Source organism: Homarus americanus, unplaced genomic scaffold, assembly GCF_018991925.1.
Source record: "Homarus americanus isolate GMGI-L3 unplaced genomic scaffold, GMGI_Hamer_2.0 scaffold18103, whole genome shotgun sequence".
NCBI classification, from domain to species: domain Eukaryota; kingdom Metazoa; phylum Arthropoda; class Malacostraca; order Decapoda; family Nephropidae; genus Homarus; species Homarus americanus.
In genome coordinates, this window is record NW_024742862.1 from 25,962 (window position 1) to 34,960 (window position 8,999).

The window sequence follows — 8,999 nt, forward strand, 5'->3', positions numbered from 1 at the left end:
GATCCACGCTTCGGCGTGTTCCGTGATCGTGCCGAGCTCTTGCATCTCGACTTCGAGAACGGGGACGAACAGGACTACAATCGAGCATTTTCCCCAGAGGAACTTTCCTTTGCTTTAAATAAGGGCAAGGGCTCTACTCCTGGACCTGACGGTATACGATACGAGATGATTAAGCACCTTGACCAGGGAAACCTGGACAAATTGCTAGAAGTGTTCAATGAGATCTGGACGTCCAGAACGTTTCCAAACTCATGGCACTTTGCCCATGTCGTACCGATCCCAAAGAGGGACAAATGCCCTACCAACACCAACTCATTCCGTCCGATTTCGCTCACAAACTGTCTGTGTAAGGTCATGGAACGTATGATAAAGCGTAGGCTAATGTATTTTTTGGAAAGTAACAACTTATTGAATGATCGACAGTGTGGTTTCCGCCAAGGTAGAAGCACACTAGATCATTTAATAAGTCTTGAAACTGACATCTCAAAAGCTCTTTGCAGTAAAGAAACACTAATTGCAGTATTCCTAGACATAGAAAAAGCTTTCGACATGACATGGCGGACTGGCCTCATGATGAAGCTCCACGCCTTGGGTCTGAGAGGTAATTTGCCAATTTTCATTAGAAATTTTTTGCAAGACAGGACTTTTTCCGTCAAGTTAAAAGGTAACGTAAAATCAGACACATTTGTCCTAGAAAACGGAGTTCCACAAGGCAGCGTTTTGGGCCCAATATTATTCCTTATAATGATTAATGATTTCCTATCACCAGCCCCCAGCTTAAGTGACCTCAAATTCTCCTTGTTTGCTGACGATTGCGCAATCTGGCGCTCCTCTCGGGTCGAGAGACTATCTGCACAAAGGGTGCAGGCCGGCCTAAAAGCCGCTGAAGAGTGGGCAATACAATGGGGATTTAGGTTTTCAGTTGAGAAGACAGTAGGAGTAGTCTTCACTAAGAGACGTAACATTAATAATCCAGTATTAAAATTAAATGATACTCCTATTAAATTTCAGACTTCAGTAAAATTTCTCGGTGTTCATTTTGACCGGAAATTAACGTGGAAAAGCCACATTAACGAACTTGAAAGTAAATGTCTTAAAGTCACAAACATCCTGAAAGTTTTATCAGGTACTACATGGGGAGCCGATAGGAAATCTTTATTAATGGTGTATAAGACCCTGATCAGATCAAAACTTGATTATGGATGCCAGTTGTATGCTTCTGCATGCGACACCACACTCGCAAAGCTGACCAGAATACAGAACCGATGCCTTCGTCTATGTCTGGGTGCTTACAGGGGTACACGTGTAGAAAAACTAGAGGTGGAGGCCCATGTCCCTCCACTCCACATCAGGAGGGACATGTTGACGCTAAGGTATGGGTTGAGTGCGGCTAGGAGGCGCGGCACAGGCCACCCAGGTTGGTGTGCTGTTGCTAAATTCCGCTTCCTGCAGCTGCGTAGTCCCCGTCCTCGGTTGTCCGCCTCCAGACCTTGTGCCAGGGTGCTGGTATCCATTTCGAAGACGTTGATAGATACGTTCCACCGTTGTGTCCGCCATGGGAGAACCCCAACTTCCATGTGGAAACATCGTGGCTTCCAGGAGGGAAGAATGACCTTCATCCTGAGCTCCTGAAGCAACTTTTTTATCAATTTCTGGAAGGATATAGCGCCTATACTCACGTGTACACAGACGGGTCCAAGACTGACGACAACGTTGGAGCCGGTATCTGGAGCAGAGACGGGGAGTGGAGCTCCCGCCTGCCGCGGCATACAACCATATTCACTGCAGAGATGTTTGCAATTAGTAGAGCCATTGACATTGCAATAACAAGCGATGTCAATGATGTTGCTGTCATTTCAGATTCCATGTCAGCTCTTAAAGCAATTCAAGGTGGTGATACTACCAGCAATGAGATACAGGGCAACATTATTAATAAACTACATGAGTGTGCCAAGAATATTGTGCTGATGTGGGTGCCTGGGCATTGCAACATTTGGGGCAATGAACAGGCAGACAAACTAGCAAAAGCGACTGTGGGTCTCAGGGAGACAACCAATGTACCCTGGGAGCGTCAGTCGTGTCTCTCCTTGGGGAAGACATATACGACAGGGAAGTGGCAACTTGATTGGACGAGGTTAGATCTTCACAACAACTAGAAGACTAACATGGGAAACTGGCTTTCAGCATACAGAAAGAATAGGAGGGAAGAGGTGGTTCTCGCCAGACTAAAGTTAAACTGTACCTATTTGACCCACCTAAAAGCCTATTTTGACAACTCCTTTCCACCTATCTGTGCCACGTGCAACAAAATTCTCTCCATTCGACACATTCTGACGGAGTGCAGCCAGTACGAACCAGAACGCCGGCAGCTGGTGATCCTAGCTGCCGAGCGAGGCTTCGTGCTGACTGTACCCAATATATTGCAAGATGATGTCACCATAAGTGACGCTGTAATAATCTTCCTCAAGGAGACCCGTCTTATCGGCATGTTGTGAATGACACACGCATGAACTCTTTTTATATTTATAATATGTATGTAACCATGCCCTAAAGCAAATAAAAATGAATAAAACAAAAATTTAAACATACAACATGAGAGACACATCACAAACCTTTCCATTACATACAACACGCACATTTATCAAATAAAACTGACACCCACCAACACATATTCAAACAAAAAGACACGGGCTAAAAAAAAAAAAAAAAAAATCACAGAGAAACTAGTCACGTGACCGGCCATTTCATCTGGTCTGTCAGTAACTCACTATCATATCACTCACTCATACCATAATTCATCCCAAATAAAACAACAAGAAGAAAGAAGAAACCAAAATACCAAGAACAAGAAGAACACAAGAATAACAAGAAAAGAAGAACACAAGAATAACAAGAAAAGAAGAAACAAGAACATCAGATTAGTTGTAGCAATAAAGAAGACCAAAACTAGAAGAAGAAACCTCACGAAGAAAGAAGACATCAGCTCCGGCCGAAATAGCCTTAAGGCGAAGTGGCCAGCAATCCCCAATACCACCATACGAGAGAGTCACTTTTCTGACGCTCCCTCGTCGTATCTCAAGTATTTAACGAGTGCCTCATCCCTGCCATGTTAAGTGAATTTAATTAACTCAGTTGATCTTTGTTGAATATCAGTGTTCATGTTTTAATATAGTTGAAAGTCTCATGTACCAAGTAAGAATTAGCAAACATCATGTGTGTCGATGCCATGCTTCTTCCTTGCCAGGCATACGTGATTATTTGTAATTGAGTTTAGCCTTTTCTGGCGCTCCCTCATCGTATCTCAGGCACTGTGTGGGTTGCCGGAACCTGCCGGGAGGTAGTGGCCAGTTGCTAGGAGGATATCTGACGACTGAGGCCTTTAAGTGTTAATAAGTGGTAATAAATAATATTGAATTGTGGACAAGCCAGTCCTTGTTGTGTGTCACTGTCAATAGAATGTTACCAGAAACCTGTAGTACTTTTCACTGAAGATTGGTCCTGTTAACGTGAAGATTTGTGGCTAACGTACAAGTGAGACCAAGTGGTCTTTGTAGTTTGTCTCAGTGTAACGCAAAATTGGCCAAGTTTTAAGTGAACCTCAAGGGGTGATTCATAGGTACATGTTAGGATTAAGTGTCCAGTATTCAACTTAATTTTAAATAAACTGTCTTTATTGTATGTTGGGGTACCATTATCCCTGCAGTATTTTACCTTTGTTTCTCCAAAAACCTTGGTACCAGTAATTACAGTAAACTCACGTGTCCTAACTCTCGACCCATGCTACCACAGATAAGAGTTAGGTGGTATCTATGAGAAGAAGAATAACTAAGAAATAGCTTACATAAGTAATTTATAAAGTTAGAAATTGAGAGAAAGAAAGTTTGAAGAGAACCAATTAAGAAATAAAGAAAAGTAGAGAAGAAGGTAGAAAAAAGGAGAAAATTAAATGTAATTACAAAGCCTTCCTTATAAATTAGTTCACAATAGTGGGATAGATAAAATTTAAAAGAAATCCCCTATAGATGTATATCAACGCAAAAATGTTGGGTAAAAGATACCAATATTGCTGAAAAGGTGAAATAGTCACATAGTCCACACCAGTCAGTTTACATGACATATTTCTGTTGGAGACAATGTTCCCGACACAAGTGTTACCAACAATTTCACGCAATATTCACAATATTTTTTATAACACATGATACCGCCAATGCTGCGTCGGTGTTGATCCACCTTTAAAGTGCCGTAAATCAAGTAAATTTTTCCCCTGCTGCACATAGTCACAGCCTATAGTTGGACCAGCCCTCCAGGGCTGACAGACTAGGCAACTTTTAACTACGTCTCGTGATGAAAAGTTACCACCCTGTGATTAGAAATAAAATTGGTAATTTTTATAGAGCTAACACACAGAGGATTTGACCTTTCTTCTATGAAGTTATTTTTTTAACCTTCAACGCAAATAATACTGTATCAGTGCTTCAAGTATTAGAGCTTCGCTGGTCTCACTCAAAAAATAACTTTGTGGCCGATCTCTTTCCGAAAATTTTGTGTTCGAGGCTGATTATAGTTTTAAAAAACTGCTGTAAAATGGATATAACCGGCCGTATCATGACCGCATTTCTTAAGCCAAAAATAAGCTGATAACGAGTAAAGAAAAACCTTTTTACAAATTCGACTAAAAGTTTCTGACCCACGAAATCTCAGATTCGACCCATCTTGACCCACTCCCGACTCGGGTAGGTCAGCCTTGTGACAAGTGATCAACCTTGACCCACCCCCTAGCGACCCGCTGTCCCGTTTTCCACTCTGCCTCATATGCTACACTCATGAAATATTTTTATGGATTTTGTACATTCATGGTAGAAAAAAAAGGATAATTGTCAAAATAATGATAACAACAGCCACATAACTACGACTGAGAATAAGGACAGGGTTGGTTAGTTGCCATAAGACTGTTGGTTATCGCAGAAGTCTCCGATAGACAATAGAATTAATTTGGGGTGAAATTCAGTTTAGGTTCATTAAACTGTTATTTTTCTACGAACCTTTCATTGGTACGATTAACTTAGTGTCATAAATAATATCGCGGAGAGAGAAGGCAACTGTGAAAGGCAGGTACAGTTGGTATCCTGGACGTGTGGACAACATTACCAGGATCACACTGTAGGGAAGATGTTATTGACATTTATTATTTACACAAAAATGCATGGACCGCACAAAACGAAAATCGCAGTGCCTGGATCACCAAGACTAGTATAAAATCTGCAGTAAGGTATTAAATGTAGGGAATGTAACCTTCAGCTGCAGACGTCCTGGAGAGGGGAGGCGAGGGTGTATGAACGAGATACTTGAGGGAGTATCCCCTGGAGGGAGGGCGGCCGAGCACACATACTCAGTTGCCTGTGGTTCCCTCACAGGGCTCCTCATCCGCCGCAGTGCACCGACACACACGTTATTCAGCTCAGTGTAGGACTATCACAAAGGTGATAGTGAGACCGTGTTATATATAGCAAGGACAAGATACAGCTGGCCAAGAAAGAAGGCACTGTCATAGTTGAGAGGAGTTAGTGTTGCAGTCACTTGCCCACAACACCACCACCGTCATCAGCTTCTCCCGAACGAGACGGCCACCAAGCAACTTCAAGTTAATACTGTTGAAAGAGGAGTTCTCGTTCGTATTAATTTGTTAACCGTGAGGTCCATAAAAACACTACGGCTGTGAAGATTACAATCATGACACAACATAATGTGTGGGTGTTGGGTGTGACTTTGTGTGTAGTAGTGGGCGTGGTGGTAGTATCCCATACTTTTTCACCACTTGTTTTAAGATGATGGAACCACAGTAGGTGTTATAACAAAAAAAATAACTTTAAGGTTAGTTTGGTTATGCTGAGATAAGTTAAGTCGAGTCGTGACAAACAGTTAGGAGAGATCCTGGATACAATATGTTTAGTGAAGAGTGACGGTAGGAAGGAATTAACCACTGATTTTGTTATGGTAACAAGTGCTGAATCATTACCACTGTTTTCCACAAAAACCTAATGTTTCATAAAACATAGTTTCCTCTGTATTACGTTGTGTTTATTAACATTTTAAACGAAAAAAAATTACCAAAGGTTCAGCTAAAATTATAATATGCATATGTAACCGTTGTGAAAACATGAGTGAAGGTACCGGTACCTACAGTATTCGCTAGATCCTATTGTACGCCTAATAAGATTTTTTTTTTATGGGGATTAGCCCACCCGGGCACAGGTCACTGACCCACATCGGGGCCTGGGGGACGAAAATTTAAAAATAATAGTAATTCATAGTAAATAAAATTTATAATAAAAAGTAAAATAAAATAATAATAATAATAATAATAATAATAATAATAACACTGTAATAATGATAATAAAGAAAAGAAAAACAATAATCACTAGTGAGAAATGCTATATGTATAGTATGTTGTGTTGTCAATAGTAAGAGAAACAATTGAGATCCTGCAATTGTGTGTAAATGAGGAAGAAAGTCAGATCAGCAACCTGGGACTTGGTCACAATATTCGTGATGTCATATGGCAGCAGGGTCTACCATTAGACAACACATTATGCTTCCAATATCTTCCCAGGCGGTAGTACCTTCCTGTTTGGTAGCTGCCTGCTACCTACTACCTACAAGTGAATATCCTTTTTTAGTTTATAGAGTTTTACGTTTTATTATCACATAGAATAAGGAGGCCATTATCTGACCCACTGTCTCACAACACCAAACCTACAGTTATGTAAATGGAGGTTGCTGCATGTAGTACCGAGCACAATGCCTCTTATATGCCAAAAATAGACTTATATTAGTGTGCCGTATCCACACTGTCCCAAATAGGCCATCAGGCTTAAGGGACTCACTATATATATATATTTTGTCTACCTAACCATAATTCCCACAGAAATTGTCATCTTCAGCTTTACCATAAGCAGCTCTGTACCATGGCCATTACCGCCCCTACATGCTATGTATACTTGGAAGGATTCACAGCACCTTGTATAAATTAATCCACATAAAGAAACGGAGACTTACACTTCATCGGTACAGTTTAATGTCCTCAGGCAGTCTATATATGGCTATCCTCACAAATGAAATGAGTATCGAGACCATATTGTTGAAACAGAGATCTCCATCTTTTAATATGGGTTTGATTTACAAAACAAAAATGCACACCAAGCTACTGGAGCAGACCTTATGTAAGTTGATCACATCGCCCACTACTTCATAACTTCACTACGTTAATTCACCACAGGTCCCTCGCAGCTGTAGAGAACACTAAGTTATATCACATATTCAGATAAATACAGTTATTTGAACATTATGTAATTACTGCATGTGCTTAGGTATGTAAATATTGATAATTTAAATTTCCATCTAGACTCAAAAGTGAAGGCGTCATCTCCCCCGCCAGTAGTACAGGACTGTTCGACACTGCACCATGCTGGAGTCAAGGTTAACACACATAATTATGTTCTTAGTAGTGTGTGTGTGTGTGTGTGTGTGTGTGTGACAACAATAAATTATAAGAAGTCAGCCTAAACTTGTTCTCATTCTTATCACTGTTAATTCAAGTCTGGGATCCACACATGTATGTACAGTAGTGTGAGAGGAGTTAAACGCCTCGGTTATCTCATATTATACTACGCCAAACGTACTGTATGTGTCCACATTTGTAGTATAATTTTTTTACGTACTTTCTAGAAATGTAATTTATTATCGTGAAGCTTTTATATTCCTGTGATAAAATTCTGAATTATATAAAAATAACGAGTCAGTCCTGAGAGAGAGGGAGAAAGAGAGTGTGTGTGTAACATGAGATAATGACGCGAGCGTCATATGTTGAGGTGGTGTTTCAGCTAATTGAATGCAAGACCGGGTAATTGATGACATGAACGCCAACCAATTCTGTTCTAAGCAATACGATTGGGTGTTAGTTCAAATGGTCCCAGTCGTAATGGTCAAAAATTAAAATGGACACTAATCTTCATAAATAGGTTAGGTTTGGTTGAGTAGTATTAGAACTGTGGCTTCATCAAGACTCTTGCTGTATCCTCACTGTGCTAAAACGTTCGGTGACATAACATGTTCGTTGTGCGGACAGGGTAGCGGAGTGTACCAGGTGTTCCCCTTCACCTTCCAAGTCTACTGCGAGATGGAGACAAACGGAGGCGGCTGGACCGTCATACAGCGACGGTAACAACTCTTTTTCTCTTGGTTCATCTAGCATGCTCTCATAATTTAAACATTGATGAGCTCTGTGTTAAACGCTCGCCAAGTGATTAATATGACAGTAGGGTTGCCATTTTGTTTATGTTTATTAAGAGGCTGTTAAGATACGAGAGTTTTTTTATCTAGTTATTTGTTTGACATGGGAGGCCGACATTAATGATATCTTCATCTTTTTTACCCGTGCATTAATTACAAACGTACGCGCCTGTACACGTACATATAATCCACACACACACACACACACACACACACAGGCAGCCCCAGGATGTGCAGCAGAACTTCGCTCGGGATTGGGCAGACTACCGACAAGGATTTGGCCAACTGGATGAAGAAATGTGGATAGGCTTGGAGGCACTGCACCAACTCACCTACAGCGCCTCCTACGAGCTCAGGGTGGACATGGTCGACTATCAACTCGGACCCAAATACGCCCATTACAAGGTCTTACATTCAGAATTACTGTTGTTACAACCTTCACACCCTCTTCTAGGACTCACCAGAGGATGTATAGTCAGCCCATAGTTCCAATATATCGGAGAAAAGACTGAAATAAAACAACTTATGTTAACAGAGAGGTTAAATGTTAAACACAGGCCCTTACCTTATTTCTGGCTAACAACCTCTTGACAGCTGACAGGTGTTTATTTCAATACCACTGTTCCCATTAAAACTGGTTTAATCAAAACACAGCTTTAAAATTACAACAAAATATATTAACAACAAAATATAATAAATATGTGCTCTCC

The 8,999-nt window shown here is 40.8% G+C and overlaps 1 long non-coding RNA gene across 1 annotated transcript; it reads left to right on the top strand.

Annotated features, from left to right (window-relative positions):
- Positions 1 to 7,372: 7,372 nt before the first annotated feature.
- On the top strand, positions 7,373 to 8,715 carry LOC121877061. Its single transcript, XR_006090879.1, has 3 exons — positions 7,373 to 7,476; positions 8,126 to 8,217; positions 8,508 to 8,715. It is a non-coding gene; the product is annotated as an uncharacterized LOC121877061 (long non-coding RNA).
- Positions 8,716 to 8,999: the final 284 nt, after the last annotated feature.